Source organism: Perissodus microlepis, chromosome 11, assembly GCF_051167445.1.
Source record: "Perissodus microlepis isolate ML-2025 ecotype Zambia chromosome 11, ASM5116744v1, whole genome shotgun sequence".
In the NCBI taxonomy this organism is placed as follows: Eukaryota; Metazoa; Chordata; class Actinopteri; order Cichliformes; family Cichlidae; genus Perissodus; species Perissodus microlepis.
The window spans coordinates 24,753,843-24,771,545 of record NC_140471.1 but is presented as its reverse complement, the minus strand read 5'-3'; the positions used below and the strand labels follow the sequence as shown (position 1 = coordinate 24,771,545).

The 17,703-nt window shown below is 44.1% G+C and overlaps 1 protein-coding gene and 1 long non-coding RNA gene across 5 annotated transcripts in view; both read right to left on the bottom strand.

The window, feature by feature from the left end:
* grik5 (glutamate receptor, ionotropic, kainate 5) overlaps positions 1 to 11,476 on the bottom strand; it is a 96,854-nt gene extending 85,378 nt beyond the window's left edge. For all 4 annotated transcript variants that reach the window (XM_084943530.1, XM_084943531.1, XM_084943532.1 and 1 more), the window contains exon 1: positions 11,351 to 11,476. The gene's annotated coding sequence lies outside the window, so the exon portion shown is untranslated. The remainder of the gene's footprint in view (positions 1 to 11,350) is intronic.
* Positions 11,477 to 11,508: 32 nt separating this feature from the next.
* LOC146377964 (uncharacterized) lies at positions 11,509 to 17,084 on the bottom strand. The gene is made up of 3 exons (XR_014801625.1): positions 16,675 to 17,084; positions 16,231 to 16,392; positions 11,509 to 13,415 (listed from the first exon to the last, which is right to left on the bottom strand). It is a non-coding gene; the product is annotated as an uncharacterized LOC146377964 (long non-coding RNA).
* Between the last annotated feature and the right edge of the window lie 619 nt (positions 17,085 to 17,703).

Here is a 17,703-nt window from a genome sequence, read left to right as displayed (position 1 = left end):
GCACCGGGTTAATATTCCAAGTGCCTATAGATGAGTAATGATTTGGAATGGAAGTGCTGGGAGAGTTATGTAATTTGCGCTAACGTTATCAGGAGTAATAGACGCTATCATCAGTTTGTTTCCAGCTACTGAAAAAAAGTGAAAGTTATCCCTGCAAAAAGGCGTTACAGCAAAAAAAACCTCTCAAAATTATTATAATTTTGTTATAAATGCGCAGGCAAAACAGTATCATCGGGTAGTTGACAATATAATTGGTGGGTAATCTTGAAATCCTGAGCAAAGAACAGATAATACAGCAGATTATCTACATCTTCTTTTTAATTAGTGTCTGCAGTTTTTCTCGGCAGTGCATGCACGGTTAGAAGAACACGAGGGTTAAAGTGATAAACACTACCGCATGAACTTGCGGGGCTTTTCGATGCAGTAAGTGATCATGGCAACAGTTCTTTTTATCAACATGGCCTCTTGGTCTCTAATGAGCTTCACACCTTCAGCCTCGCTTTTGCTCGACAGCAAACATCGCTCATGATTATTCATGCTATGCCAATATGGGCCACTTCAAAAGACTGTCCGGTTGGTACTTTCAAAAGAGCTGCTCTCTTCCTCTTCGCTCTCTCTTCCTGACTTACAGTAGCTCTCCGTTGGCCCGGCCCGCCGCACCTGTCTCCGAGCCGTGCGCACACGCTCACACCGAAAGCGCCCACGCGCGCAAGCACTTGCACCACGAGCATACTCCCAGATTTTGGCTCGCGATCAGAGCAAAACAAAACATGGCTGTTCTTGGCTCGCCTGTTTGTTTGATTCCCATCTTTCTTTTTGTCGATTGTTCTCGCTCGACACACCTCCCTCCTTTTCATTCCAATTCATTCTTACTGTAACCGCCTCCCCTGTCCATCCTCAATCTTCTCTCCGCCGTACCCGTGAGAAAGCAGTGGCCCGAGCTGGAGGAGGAGGTCAAAGGAGGCAGAGGAGAGGACAGGCAGAGAGTGAAGAGACCCCCAACCCTCCCACCCACGCCCCACTCGAACCCCCTTTGTGATGGCTAATCGATGTGTTTGGGTTTCCTTCTTGGCTTTGTCCCAAATGGCTTGAAAGGTGAACCCCAATAGAGCTTCTGCTTTAACTCCATGAGGGCATGGAGAAAAGCAGCAGACCTAAGCCTGGCAGATTAGTTAGCCACCAGAGGGCTTTACACCTTTTTGCTGAGCTATCACTTCCTATCGCCTCTCCCCCACAACTCCTTCCCTCCTCTCCAACAATCCCATCACTGAATGAGCCTCGGAGCGCATGGTTATACACACACACTTCCCTATATTAACATATTTTTGAATTTGGGGTTTCCTTTTAGCATAGATTATTGTACACCAGTATTTTGATATCAAAGCCACTAAGGAAGAGTAAATCAGGTTGCTATTGTAATGGCGTGGTCCTCCTTAAAAAGAGCCCCTGTTTCCTCTGTTTTCAAGGCAATACACTAAGTGAGACGGATACACAGAGGCAGCAAAGATGATGGCCCACAGGTATGCATTTAGATGAATTTTATACACACACACACACACACACACACACACACACACACACATATTACAATCATCCAAATGCTACATTGATCTCTGCAGCAGCATTGCCCGACAGGCCTGATTGCCAAATGAAAACAAAGGCTGCATGTACAGTCCTGACACACACCATCAGTCACACATAGCCTGCAGTCACAACGATTACCTGCTGTATGTAAATCCAATGAGCAATAAGGCAGGTTATCCCCCTTATGAGACACCGCTGTTATTATCAGAGGCAGAATATCACTGGCAAGTGCCACTGGCCAACTGCTAGCAAACTGATTATGTCCCATCGAGTCTAGGTGGCAAAATTGGAAAATGGTGATATCAGGAGGTGAGCTTACGCAGTTCTACAGGCAGTACAAATGAAGGATGCGTGTCTTCTCCATATTTTTCAGAGGGCAAAGATCCGACAGTATCAGGATCCCTCAGCAGGCAAACATAAAATAATTGCATTAGCTACCTAGTACACAGATGTAGCGCTATAAAAAATATATATACAGTATATACACATGAGTTATTTTATTCTGTATGTGTGTCTTTTGACCTCCTCCCCTCATCCTCAACCGGTCACAGCAGATGGATGCCCCTCCCTGAGCTGCTTTTAAAAGATGTTTCTTCCTGTTAAAAAGAGTTTTTCCTTCCCACTGTCACCAACTATGTAAATAAAACTGAACTGAATATATAATACTGTAAACTACTTAGCTTTAGTTGTCAGTTCATATGCACTACTTGATTAAAGTTAATTGATTACAGTGCTTATTAAATGTTTTCATGAATTACCAGGTTGTTATGGCAGTGTAATAATGTTTTAAACATTTTATGACTTTAGGCAAGCATGAGTACTGTAACTATAACTTAAACATGCTGCAATTACTGATAATTAAATGACACCATTGATCATTATGTTGGAGCTTTTTGGGGGGGGGGGGGGGGGGGTGATTAGCCATTTCAGAACAGAAAGACTCATTTAAATTTACCTCGAAGCTCTTCTTCTTTACAGAACATTACTCTGCACATTCCTGCTAACAATGTGAGCATTAACCCACTGTCGCCACGGCGAAATGTGGGAAAACAGGAAATCAGAAATATTTTACAAATCTATCATTGTCGATTAGTCAAATAGCAAACAGAATTCATGTTTTTTATGAACCTGATAATTAGTTCACTGTACTAAAACGGCCTCCACAGTCACCAGCTCTCAATTGAGTAGCGTAAAGAATTAGGTCCAATTATTAGGATTTAGGTCCACTCGGTACGAGCAAAGTGTACTTAATAAGCAGTGAGTTTTAGAAAGACAGCTCCACATGCAGATTCAGACAATTATCCCGTGACTCTGCTGGTCACTTCAGCCCTAAGGAGCATTTAAGCATCTTTCAGTTCATTGCTTCAGCTTCATCACTTTCGTTTACCATCACCGTTTTCATCAGCATTACTTCCAGACACAGCGGGCAGCTGTTTACAGCACAAACCTGGATGCGACCTGCTCAGCACCAAGAAACTGATGGCACATTGTTAGTGACTAGCTAGTGAGCATAACGGATCATTTGGCAGCTAAAGAGCCACACAGCTCCCTCAGGAGTTTGTGACGGCCAAAAACATGAGTGAAAAAAGAGTGAATACCAGATTTACAGTCCAACTGAAAAATATATCACTGCTTAATATGATTGTTTTCATTTTTTTATTTTCTATTTAACCTTTATCTAATCAGGTTACTACCACTGAGATCAAATCTCTCTTTTACAAGGGAGACGTAGCCAAGAGGGCAGCAACACAGACACACAGAAACAAACAACAGATTAAATAAACAATATTAAAACTTACTCGCATAAAACACTTGTGCATAGACTAAGGTAAAGTGTAATGATTGAACCAGAACTTTAAACTCCTTCAATGTAATCTGAGTGATCTTCTGCGATTGTGACTTTCATGATGTATGCCAGGGTTTCACATATTCAGCTGCTTTCTCGTGTGTGTTTTAAGCTTGTTTCTGTTGCTCCTAAGTCTCAACAATCAGTAACTGGAAAATAAGATATCACTAAATAAAAAAGTCAGTGAGCATCTGGCATTTAATTCCTACAGTCTATTCCTAATCCCTAATTTTCTCATTAATACCTACTGTTCAGCAGTTTGAACCTGGAAATGTTTAAAGTAAAACACACAACATTTTGTATTCTAAGCTTTCTTGCTGACTTTCCACGACGGACCCGCCAGCAGCAGAACTGAGGCTGACTGCAGGTGCTAATATGCTGGTATCGCCTGTGCGGATCAGCAGGGTACAGTATGTGCTCTCTCAGCCTGTTTTACTTTGGATCAAAGACTGTCTCATGAGCAGTCTGAAACTCTTTGTGCTTCTCAGCATGACCACATCTCTGCTTGCGTGAAATACATTGATTCTGGCATCCACCACACACCAACGCGAACCATGACACTGGCAGAATGCATGAAACACACGCGCCCCTCCCGCCCCCCAGCTTTCATCGTGTTTTCAATCCAACATCAAGAACATCGTAAACACGCACGGGTAGCACAACGCGGCTCTCATCTCGACACAGACGGAGAAAACACCTACACAACATTCACGCCGCACGCACAGTACAAACGCGGTATGTATACACAAGCTGTACTCGCACTCGAGCGGGCAAATGTTCGTGTATAATGAGAAATACTATACGCTTACTATAACTTTTCCTGGCTTGGGTTAAAAGTCACTCCAGCAGTGAGAAAATGACAAATTACTGGAGCTTCAGTCTCTGATTCCTGCACGAGTGATGATTTGGAAGAGAACTGGTCAAACACCACAGCAGATTACATCAAGTACCACTGAACCAGAGAGACACAATTTGTTTTTCGTTTTTTTACCGAGCCTCTCGGATAATGTGCCGCGATTGTTTAGCTTAAGCGAAGTAGAAAACTGCTGCTTCAAGGAAGGTGTCAAGTTGTTTAAAGAGTTTCTTTTCTATAGCAAAGCATCTTCACTGCTCGTCACGCACACCTCCATATGAGCTTAATTATAGTCAACACTTCCTTCCCTGGGTGTATGAAATTACACTATTCACAGGCTACCACTTTACATCCAAGCTCATCTGAAAGTTATGCCTCAAAAAGGCGATGATGCAGATAATATTGTACTGTTTAATGACACTTTGCTGTATTTGGTTGCAGCAGGGGCCAACAGCTCCGGGTTGTCATCACAGCCAATTATTTGACTCAGCAGAAAAGTGAGTGCCAAAATTTTCCAGACCCACCGCACGTTTGCAGAAAACTAAAGTCCATAAAAAAACACGACTTATATAACCACATATGCTGTATGTTTTTAAATTCCATTATGATTACATGATATGAGCCCATTTGGAGTATTTACGTTTCGCCGGGACAATTAAATCTGCAGCAGTTTAAATTCAGGCAATAGCCCACAATCAACTGCTGCATCACCATTTGGACAGAGGCAGCTGGAACTGACTGGCATGTTAATACTCCTGATTGGTGGAGCTGATTACAGGCTCTTGACTCACAATCCCAAAATACCAGTGTTGAGGAAAAAACGACACAAAGCAAATATAGAAGTAGTGATGAAATTTGGCCTTTCCCTACATTTCAGGAATGAGAAGAAGAGTCGACTTCTTGTCTTTCTAATGTGTGTGTCACAACATGTAAATGGTGGGGAAATCAGGGGGCTTGGGAAAGTAAAGGTGGTCTAGCAGAGGAGATAAAAATCGTGAGTTACTGTATTTGCTGGAAACCTGACCAATTTGAAAATGTCATAAGCATGATAAAGTTATGTTACATTTCAGTGTCACACATACAACGGATTTATCTCAGAGATATTACTAAAGAAAGGTGCCATGTCTATATCTTTTTTCAAATTGTAAATATAAATGTAGGACTGTAACAGGTGTCAGAGTAGAGTAGAGTAGAGTTTATCTGAATGGGGAAACGCCCAAGATATGACTGACAGTTGTGATAATGTTTATAGAAGGACAGATATACACTCATGGGCTACAGGTACATCTGTTTGGCTGCTTGTTAATACAAATATAATACAAATCAGCCAATCACAGGAAAGCAGCTCAATGCATTTAGGCATGTAGACATGATCAAGACGACCTGTTGAAGTTCAAACAGAGCATTAGAATGGGGGAAAAAGTGATTTTAATAACTAAGAATGTGACGTGGTAGTTGATGACAGAGAGAGAACAAGAGAGAAAATAGAGAAAATATCCAGTTCTCTGGCTGAAGAGTCAAATAACCACTCGTTAAAACCAAGGTATGCAGAAGAGCATCTCTGAATGGACAACACATCGAATCTTGCAGAAGAAGGGCTGCAGCAGCAGAAGAGCACTCTGGGTGCTGCTTTTTCTGTCAGCTATGAGCAGGAAGCTGAGGCTGGAATTCACACGAGTTCACCAACTTTGGGCAACAGAAGATAAGAAAAACACTGCATGCTCTAATGAGTCTCAATTTCTGCTGCAACATTTAGCTGGTGGGGTCAGAATTGGGTGTAAACAACATGAAAGCGTGGATTCATCCTGTCTTATATCAACAGCTCAGACTGGTGATGGTGGTGTAATGACATGGGGGATTTTGTTCTTGGCAAATTTTGAGCTCCGAGTACCAGCTGAGCATCGTTTACACGCCACAGCCTATCTGAATACTGCTGCTGATCATTTATGACCGCAGTGTACCCACCTCCTGCTGCTTCCAGCAGGATAACACACCATGTCACAAAGCTCAAATCATCTCAAACTGGTTTCTTGAACATGACAATGAGTTCAGTGTGCTCAAATGGCCTCCACGGTCACCACATCTCAATCCTACAGAGCACTTTTAGGAAACGCTGGAACGAGAGACTCACATCATGGATGTGCAGCCAGCAAATCAGCAGCAACTGTGTGATGCTATCAAGTTCATACAGGCCAAAATCTCTGAGGAAAGTTTGTAGCATTTCGTTAAATTGATGCCACTAAAGGGCGGTCCTACCCAGCATAGTTGAGGTGTACCCATGGAGTGTAGTAAATGTATCAAACTTGAAAATACTACATATTCTCTCTTCAAAAACACCAGTGTTATCTTTTCTGTTCAAGTAAGTTTCAATATTATAAGATCTAAGCGAGCTATACTACACGTGTAGATATGACGTTGATGATCAGTGCCATTAATGCAACGTCAGGCGAGCGTCTTCTCAACAGCAGCAACAGTGAAACATTAAAATGTAAAACAGACTTACCAGACCGAGGATGACACCGCTATTACCTGAATGACTTTTCAACAATCTTACACTCAAAAGCAGTTATGTGGAAATGTGTCAGAGCAGATGAACGGAAGAATTCAAGAATGCTTTTAGAGGGTTCATACTGGATTAAAAGACACTGCTCTTCTGTAGTCACACTGACAGACAAAAACAGATACACGTATATCAGTCCACCTGTTTGTACTTTTGTCTGTCATCCGAATGATAATTGCTAAAGTATGCTCTTATAAGCCGATCCCTAAATAAAATTAAATCAGCTTTATGCATTCTGAAGCATGACCCCCTCAGGCCTCCTTAGGGGTATTCAGACAGGTTTGATCGGTGATTGCAGGATGATATTCTCTGCTGAGACTCCATTTTCCAGCTGCGGGCTTTGCCTGCTTACCAGCTGATTAGATTAAAAGGTGAGCTCCTTCACCCTGAAATTTATTTTCTGATCTCCTGATAGATAGACTGACACCATCAGACAGATAAATATGGGTAATACCCCCGAGGCTGGCAACAACTTGTTAGTGTTGGATATTTATAAGCTGTGCAGTGAAACATACACCTGAATTTTAGGTAAAAAAAAAACAAAAAACCCAAAAAACCAGGATGTCATTCTGAAATTTATCGAGTGAAGCTACTCATGCCTGCTCTATTAGATAAAGTTTTCTGCTTCACTTTAATTCATTTATACTGAGACTTACGGTGACCTTATGGTGAAACATTCCCAGCCTTCATTTAATTGAATGCAAACAGTGCACGAGGCAAGCTGGAACATCTACAGCTGAAGCCTAAAAAAATGACGGGCACGGTGACACAAGCTTTCCCTCTGGTTAAAATCAAGAAACTGACATAATGAGCAGCCGCGCCACCATGAAAACTGCACGCAACTCTACCCAAAATGCCTTTCTCCATCGTTGCACATTCTCCTTGAACGACTTTAAATTAGATTTATCCCCCTTTTTGTCACTCAGACGCTCACGCAAGGCAGCAGCAATCGCCAGTAAAACATCACAGTTGTGGCTCACTGAGCCTCCACCAGCCTGCTGATTAGGACAGGTCAGGTCAAGACTGATCACCTGAGCCCCTCAGACCGTATTACAATTACGCTGATAGAATACTGACCTTTTCTACTAATGCTAATGCAGGAGAGAGTAAGTGCCATCTTACTGTCATTGTGCACACAGGTACTAAAGCACCAAATAACCAGAAATGCACAAAACGCTTACAGTAACAGCACACATATACAAATGATCACACTTCTATCCCAGTTCAAGCACATTACACACATTGCTTTTATCTTCTCGCAATCCCGTCTTAATGACTCCATTAACTGAAAGGCCATTAGCAGCATTCACTTTATGGCCAGCCAAACAGCCCAGCCGGGAGCACATTATGGAAAAGGCATGCGTGTCCCGATGTCCATTTCTTGTCACCCTCTTCGCACATACACATTCATTCACTTCCTCAATTCATCCCTCGAGGCCAGCTAGCCTGAAGCAAGCAGGCCTGGACAAACTGCTAGGTAAACACTGCACTGCAGAAGAAACTGGAGGGCTCCTCAGTATTTGAAGAGATCTCATATCCCAAATTAACCCAGTTCACCTTAGAGCGGCAGCTGCGTGAGGCCCTTTAGGAGTGAACAGCCATCCAAGAGACAGCCACAGTCCCAAAATATTGATTCAGCAATGATAACAGTCTGATAATGATCTGTTCTTGCTCCACCACCAGAAATGAATCTCAATCCCTGCTACAATCCAGCTAAGCTAAAGAGAGAACAGCTGTTCCCACTGAAGAACTGAAAAATGAATGATGATGCGAACAATGTGAAAATATGTTTTGGCCTGAACAGCACAACACAAGTGAAAGATGTTCTCAAACGCTATCGAAAGTGGAATCACAAAATAAAAATGTGCGCCAGCAATTAGAAAAATGTAACCCAGAGGGATGATTGGATCAGTGATCTGAAAGGGCCCGACTGGTACAAAGCAGGGCAACGGGAAATTCGCTGTAAAAGGCTGTCTCGTGAACCATGCACACTTCTGCCACAATTTAGACCAAGCCGAGTGAAATGATTGGGGAGCGCCGCAGCAACACCGAACGCTGCTGCTGTGAGAAGCACTTAAAAAGATTAAATGTCACAAGCACGTAGCTAATAATTTGGCACATCATCTCCATATTGCTTTTCTGTTTCTGCAAGTCTAGACTCGACGAGCAGAGTGCACATAATCCAGCACGGATGCTCTTTGACTGGTTCTACAGTGTGAGTCACCCAGTTACTTTGTGACCATGGAGCAGAGCTGCGGAGGGCCTGGGGTCAGAGTTCATCTAATGTCAGTGAAGCAAAAACACAAGACACGCACATGAAACCTCAGCTAGATGACAAACGTGCCACGCAGGAACAGAAACTGAACTGAACGCTTGCCAAGTTGGTTTAGGGACATTTTTGAGCCGCGTGTTTGTGCTGTGTGTCATATTTCATTGATCTCGTTTTGTGCCTTCAGCTCTGGTTTGTTATTTGTTACTCCTGTGATACACTATCACACGCTAAATGTGTCTTTTCTTTTTCCTGCTCCGAGCTAATCTTCAGCTCTGCAGGCAAATGGTTGCCCCCGCTGACAGGACAGTGGAAATACTTCATATCTCATAGGAGGGGGGTCGCGTCCAGCCCAGCCCTGATATTAGCTCACCACTCTGGGAGCTGTGGGTTTCAGACAGTTGTACTTTACTTCCGCTGAGCAGGAGTGGACAGAGGTTTCTGCTGCCTGCTTGTTTCCCTCCCTCCCCCCTTTCCCATGGGGTAGCAGGCCATTTATCAGCTACTAGAAGAACATGTATCGATGCCCGGGAATTCAGCGTTTATTACACTTCAAAGTGCAAGGTCAACTTGGCAGGGATCTGTGTCAAAGCTGTCAAGCACAGAAACATAAAACAAATAGCCCACGCAGAGGATGCGGCGTAAAACACCAAGATAAGGGGCACATGTCTCACCGTGAGATTCTTGGCTTCTATGTACACATTTGCCAGGAGGTTGTAAACACAGAGGTTTCCCCGTTCGTGTTTTGTTTTGTTTTTTTAATACATTTGAATCATTAACAAACAGAGGAGAGATAAGGAAAAGATGTAATGGCAGCATCCATATATTTAAAGAGAAAACACCTGGACTGAGGTTAGTTTTTTTCCCCTCTGTATGACCACATGCCGCATAAAAGTCACACCAACTCTTCCCAATTTGCCTCAGCGGCGAGCCATATTGAGAAGCCGGAGCTCTTGTGACTCTCTAATGTAGTCAGTACTTTCATGCCTTTGATGCCATCACATGCCACTCCTCCCCTCTTCTCTGGGTTTTCTGACAGTGACAAAGGGGATCGGCAGCGGCGTGTTATCAGTGTGCAGCTGCAGTAATCGTATTATTTAGTAATCTTAATTCTGAGAGGCTGACCAACACTGTGAACAAAGCGAGGGCCTTGCTAAGCCCATCAGAGCGCTCCCATGGAGCAGAGGTCTTTTCCTGCTCTGCGGCCCCTCCAGACCCACACGCTCCCTCATCCCTCCCCGTTTCTCACCCTCCCTTCCCCGTGTCCTCCTCTCTGTTGCTTTCTGTCTCACACTCTCTGTCTCCCTCCTCATTTTCCTTCTGCTCTTGCTCTTCTATTTCCAGAAAGCTTTTTTATTCTCTGTCTCCCTCTCTGTCTCTCTCTGTTTTTTTCACCCTCCCAATCTTTCTGTCTCTGTAACGCTCTGAGCTGGGAGTTTGTGTAATGGCGTTATTCACAGTTCATTGGTCTGTTTGAAGGGACTATCTTGATTGAGCGTCTCCCGGTGCGAGGCCTGGTGACTGTGGGAGTGTATAAAGATGTGGATGTGTCCGTGGAGATAGATGGGCTTAGTAATATGCAGGACATTGCAGAGTCTGGGTTTCGGTATGGGGTTTCATCCAAGCAACACATAGGGAGATAAAAGGAGGCTGAAATGATATGCAGCCGGAGTGCAACGCTCAGGGCATTAGACGTGAAATGGAGGCAACAAAGAACTAGTCAGGGAATCAGAGTCATTCTCATTAGCTGGTTCACCCTCTTTGGTTTTAGCCCCCCATCCCTTTTCCATCTCACCCTAATGAATATAAGTACACTGACATAGAACCAAAAAGTGCTCCAAGAAGCAAAAAAACCCCAAACAACTCACCATTAATTAGTTCAAATTAACCTCAGGACTAAAATGTAGGCGTATACACACACACACACACACACACACAGGGAAAGACACCCTGTTCGCCTCATTCTGACACCACTCTGATGCTGTTGTAAGCTTGGCTGTAAGATCAAAATCTCTTTCTTTGGCAGACACACACAAACACACACATACACACACACACAAACCGCCTGGGGCAGAGGAAGCACAGGAAAGCAAATCCGCTGTGAAGACACCATAAAACCAACACTGCAGAGAGACACGCCACTTCTGCGCTTCTGCATGCATAAGCTAAAAAACATGCTAATGACATGCGCCACACATGTGGAGACGTACACGCGTAGAAAGAGAGGGTCCTACTTACAGAATGAATCAGACGGTATCAGAAGCGCCGTGCCATATTATCACTGTAGTAGTGAGTCAACACAGGCACTGAGATCTGAGACCACAGAGTTTTAGCGCTTCAGCCAAGGGGGTGAAGGGTGGTTGGGGGGGGGGGGGGGGGGGGGGGAGTCAGAGGAGTTCACAGTGTGTCAGTGGGTGTGAGGACATTCAGGAGGAATCTGGAGCAATCCCGTGTTTATACTGAGAAGACAAAATAATCCCGATAGGCAAGGCAAGAAATCAACAATTGGTGGAAAAAGAAGTTTGGTTCTTGTGTACAAAGAGGATGTACGGGGGATCGATTGGGCAGGTGTGTTTTTCTTCTTTCTATCTCTGACTTTTAAAAAAAGCAAACACAAAAATAACAAGAGCCCACCTCGACAAATAAAAGGAACGGGTGAAAATGAGTCAATCAGAAAAGGCTCCACCTTTTCCTTTTTTTTTGCTGTCTTATTCTGGTTTCCTCTGTCTGCCCACCTCTCGTTTTCCTCGGGATTGCAGTGGGCCCGTAAGCAGAGGAACGGCGGTAACAGAAAACCAATCACCTCGGCAGACGACGAGAGAGCATAAAGGAGTAAATGACAAGCAGATGAAGGGGAGGATTTCCGACACCTGCTCTCTCCCTCTGTTTCTTTACCTCCGTCCCTCTCGCTCTCCCTCTCCCCAACCTGTATTTCCCTTCTAGTAACAGCCCCCCCCCCTCCCTCCCTCACTGCTTGTTTGTTTTTTTTTTTAGTGCATGAGCTTGCCACAGCACTGACTGAGATTCTCCAGAAGCTACAACCACCAAGATGCTCTTCTGCTTTCTTTCCTGCTCTCTGCCTTCCTCTCACGCTCTGCACAGAATGACAATGATTTGCGCGCCGTCTACTGTGCCGGCACTGGATGTCTGCCTGGCTCTCTGCCTGACACTTGGGCTGTGTACCCGTCTTCCTGTCTGTCTGTCTATCTCACCAGACTCAGAGCTTGTCTGTCATTCAATACAGCTGTCTGTTTACCAGGCCATCTTTCAGCCTGTCTTCCTCCCAAACACTGAGATACAGACCAGGCAGGTGCAGGCGGGACATCATTCTAGTCTCCTGCTCAAGTCCCCCCCCCCCTCCCCAGTGTAAATCCTGAACCCCTCCCCTATCCATTGCGCTAACTAGCCTCAGCACGAATTACAAAGAGTCTCCAAAAAGATTCTGTGCAATCCTAGTTAATTCTGTCCTTTATTTTCTCGCTGTCCCTGCTTTTTTTCTTCCCCCTCTGTCGGCTTCCTTCTCTTTCTTTTTCCACCTGTTTCCCCGTTTTCTGCTTCTTCTTCCTTTTTTTTGTTCTCCTTCTCCTTCTCCTCTCCTCGGTGCCAGTCTCCTTGCTCGTTATCTATTCTGGACAGTCTGTCCCTCCTCTCTCTCCGTCACTGAGGGAGGATGAAGAAGAATGGTACTGCTTCATAATGTACTTCTCCACAATGTGAGAGAAACTGGGGGAAATTTGTGGGATAAAAGCTGGGTGTTTTGGAAATTGTTCCTCAAAAAAAAAAAAAAAAGAAGAAGAAAAAAAAAACAATAATGATAGGCCCTCCTCCCCCGCAACAAATCAAAACAGAGCGCCTCTCGAGGGGGGATTTTCAATTACTCGCTTTTGCCCACAAGCCAATCTGGAAAAAGTGGCTGAGCTCTGAGGTGTGCACCAAAGTGTCGTAATCTCAAAAATATATCCGGTTGATAAATCCGGACATATCCAAAAGCTCTGTACCATTGCTCAAGCATCACTGCAGCCTATTTCATTTTAGATGAAGTCCAAGAAGCTCAATTGTGCGCTCAACACGCCGACTGGCTTGTTGCGCGTTGACTCCTCCGAGGCCTGTCGCCCTCTGCTTATCTCTGCTTTCGGTAGACGGCTGGTCCAGGCTCAACTCTGCAGACTCAGCCCTCGCTCGGATGGTTCGAGCTGATGGCAGGAGATGGTGGAGGCAGTTAGCTGTGGAAAGCTGGTCGCTGGAGGGTGGATGTTGGCTTCCATGCTGTCCATTTGGTGCCCATCTCTGCGAGGCTTCAGATCTAGAAGGAGAGAAAGAAAGGAGGAAAAGCAGAAGAGAGGAGAGAGGGAGAGTGCATGAAAGGTTAGCATGGTGACATTTGTGTCACTCTTCCTTATCGCGTATGTCATTCTCCTCCTCGCCACTCTCCACCCTGCCTGTCGTCCTGCTGTCTATTCCGTCCTTGTCACTCTTGCACGACTTTGCTGCTTGTTTGTGCCGACCTCCTCTCCACTCACTCTATGATTTGAGGCTTTCACCCTCTCCAACAAGCTCATCTTCAAACGCTCTCGTCATCCCCATCTCACTTTTATTCCCTCTATCCAATTTCAGATCTTCACCTCTAACTTCTTTCATGCAATCATTTTTACTCTTTCTCTTCAGAATCCAAGGTGTCTGTTCACCACAGGCTCCACAGGCTGCATCAGGTGCAACAAAGCCACAAGACATAACTAGTTGGTCCAGACTAGATGTCACATTTTAATAAAAAGTGTTTTTAACTTTTCTTCTATTATTGCACTAAATTATAACACAAAATCATGTGAGATGTAATGATAAGATGGATTATCTGTTTGACACAATGGATGAAAACAATACTTTGAGGTGATATTTACACAAAATTGATTCAAATATTAAAATAAGATGCATTCAAATGAACAAGACAGAGTAGAGACAAATATCTTAGATATTTTAAAAATAACTTTGTGCTCATTTTTATTTAACCTTTTAAAACCTGAACCATTAAATAATTGCCAGAAAATTCAATTTTTTTGAAAATAGAGTAGTTATTGAACCTTCTGACGAAATAAATATATATTAATTTGCATATGAGTTTTAATATGTATCATATTTGCTAAATCTGTCATTTTTTGCAGTTTATTGCTTAAAAATGTATCATGCAATTTATTTAAGGTTTTTTTTCCCAGGGGGGGGAAAAAAAGTCTCGAAACATCACAAAAACTCACGTATCGAGTATGATACTCTTGACGTTACAGTGTTAAAGACGCATAAAACAGTTTATTCCTCTGCAGTTGAAACAACATTAACACTTTTCAGTTGTGTTTTGGTGCAAAAGAAATGAGGAGAACCTCTTCAGTTAAAGGTAAATGTAAAAATATTTTGCTCTCGTCTATAACATACTGAGATTTGGATTGAAATGTCATGCAGAGAGCTGCGTCGTATTCGGTACTGTCTCTTTAGACCTCCTGACAGGTCACGCTATTTGCATTTCATTGTACTCTCTTGCATTTAATGTAATGCAAACAAAACAATGAACCTTTTGTGAGTCATACTTTGGTACAGTTTCCAAATAGCGACACATATTATCTATGTATCAGTTCATGTTGTGGCAAAACGCATTCATAAATCCCTCTAAATTAACCCCGCTCCAGGTAGACAGGTATGCGTGCAGATGACAGATGGCCCGAGCTTAGACAGACTTGGATGCCTGCTGAGTTTCTATTTTTCATTTCCTAATAAATCACACTACCTTTTGTCAAACAGATGACCCAATTCTAAAAATAGAGGCGCAATGTCAAATCTTACCCAACAGGTAGTCTCGACTCTGTTACTATGCAACAGTTTGCACCTGTTGAATATGATAAAGTCCTTTCTGAATCCTAATCAAAAAAAGCTTGCCGCTCTGAGTCGAGTGATGGATCTCTTCTTAAGTCAGAAAAGTACAGAGGAAAAAGGAAAAAAGGGAAAAAGTCATTTCAGAGCCCTCCAGTAATATCATCTCTTTTAACAGAGTAAAATCGTTAAATAAGTTTAGTGACTCCAGTGAGGTGGGTGATGGCCGATTTACAGTGAAACATTCGAGGCCATTCAGCTTATCAGCTCCAATCAATACTTCTGTTGGATATATACGACCCTCCCGTGACACCGATATTCTCCAAGGACCATTTAAGATGAGACTAAGCACAGTGAGGTTAGTGCTCAGTGTCTTCTATTGTGTGTGTATGTGTGTGTAGGTCCAGCCTTTGTTGGCACCCTAAGCATGCTAAGGTGTCGCAGATGTGAAAAGACGTAGGTGGGTGCGAATTGGTGTGCAGAAGGTATGTCAGCGAGGAGTGCAAAGACGGAGGTGCGTGTAAAAAGAGTGACATTGTGTGTCTGTGCATGTACATATGTGTCACAGCTGTCATGCCAGAAGCTATTATATACACCGATCTACTTTATAACCTTCTGTTCCTCCAGTCCTTCACACTGAGGCTGAGCACAAACCTCTGCTCCCTCTGAGTGGGAAAAAAAAAAGATTGACACGGACACAGAAATAGCAGCCCTTCCACACACACATAAACACATCCACAGCATCTTTATTCATTTCCTTTGTCAGGAAAGAGTCTCAGAGCGTCCTCAGTGTGTCTAAAATCAAACAGAATGTAGTGAGGAGCCCGAAGAGACCGAGAGAGGGATGGAAGTAAGAAGGGGGGGGGGGGGGGGGGGGATGGGTGACACAGCCAAAGAGGGGAAGATGGAAAAGGAGGCAAAGAGAGGGGGGAGACGGGCAGCAAAATGGATTGAGCCATTCAGATTTTGTCTATATCCATTAAAACTGGATAGGACGGCTTATGCCCTGAGGCGTTTGGGGGGAGGTAAAAGAAAAGGAGGATGGAAGGAGTGATGGAGGGAAACAGGTGGGGCTGGACAGGGTGAGTGGGTGAGATACAAGGAAATGAAGGGGGGCCCATCAGGAATGAAAATGCTCTGTATATAACTGCAGACTGAAGCATCACACATATATACATATATATATATATTTAGGAAACAATCAACTAAGAGTTGAAAGAGAATGAAAAGAGGAGGGGGGAAAAAGGAGCGGGATGGACACTCACCCATTTCAGCGGGCTCTCCACAGGCAAGCACAATCCCTGCTCTGTGATCCCATCCTGGGGAAAGGCGCAGCGAGATCCTGGAGCTCCCTCCGCTGAATACCAATGGAGCTGCTATTATCAGCTCTCTCTCTCTCACACACACACACTCACACACACTGGCAACTGAGGAGGAAAAGGCACAAACAGCACACAGAGTCAAGTCTGGGGTAGTTGTTTAAATTAGAAAAGAAAAGCAGTTCAGTGACGCCAACAACATGTGACAATAAAGGGAAACACTGCAGCGGCACAACTGGATTTAAATTCCCTCCCAGTGCTCCTTATATTCGCCTTTTTCTTATGAGGAAAAAACATCAGAGGCAGCGCACAAAGCTGAGGCATCTGTCCACACACACACATATACACACACTCATACAGTGCCTTTACACAGCCTATACAAATACTTACTGAGCTTATATTCAGAAATCCCAGCGAGTCCCACAGCTCACTGTATTCACAGCTCCTCTGCTTCACAGACGTGTTAGAGGAAAAATGAGTTGTCCGCTGTTTTTCTTTCCCTCCCTGTGGGTTCCTCACAGTAGTATTAGATGCAAAGATAAAAGGATATGAAGGCAGACTCTATATCCTCCCTTGGTTTCTCCTCACATGCAGTATACATCCAGTTTTTCTGTCTCCATTTGTTGATTCGGGTCCGATCCATCCGCCTGCCAGTGGACTTCGCTGTGATACGGCGACACGCGACGGCAAACTGCATTCACTTAGTCACCCTCCCCTCTGCCTCTCCCCTTGCTCAATAGTATACCCGTACCTCCTTGGCTTTCTCCAATCTAATCAGCTAGCTCTCTCTCTGTCCCTCTCTGCACCCTCCTACTCTCTCCTCACCCTCCCTCCTCCTTCCCAACACCCACTCCTCTACACTCTCTCTCTCTCCCTCCTAGGTATTTTTCTCAAAGATGAATATCAAAAATAAAAAACCCATCACCCCTCCATTCTCTCTCTTTGCTCTCACTGTCAGTTTGTCCGATAAGCATTTGAAATGTGGGGGGGGGGGCAAAAGAAAAAGCTGGTCATGAAGAAAACGCACACTATCTGAATGACACACTCACACACACACGGCAACAGAAAGACAGAGAGAGTAATCAGAGGGATGTGTTACATCCACGGCCGGGGAAAACTACCCTGACAGAGTTTGACGTGGCTGCTCGCTCGGGGTGACAAACACTATCACACGACCGCACCACTCGCCTCGTCTCGTACCCCGTGACACACACACACACAAATGTGCACACACCAGCGCGCCACAATGTAAACACGCCCGTCGGCTCACACGCAAAGGCGCATATTGACATAATGTCGCTAATGTGCACACACAGACACATGAAGGCGTAGATCCAATCAGAGAGGGGAACCACTAATTGTGAAATTGTGATGCTGGCGCCGCGTTTAACTAAGAATATATGAAACAACAACCGATGC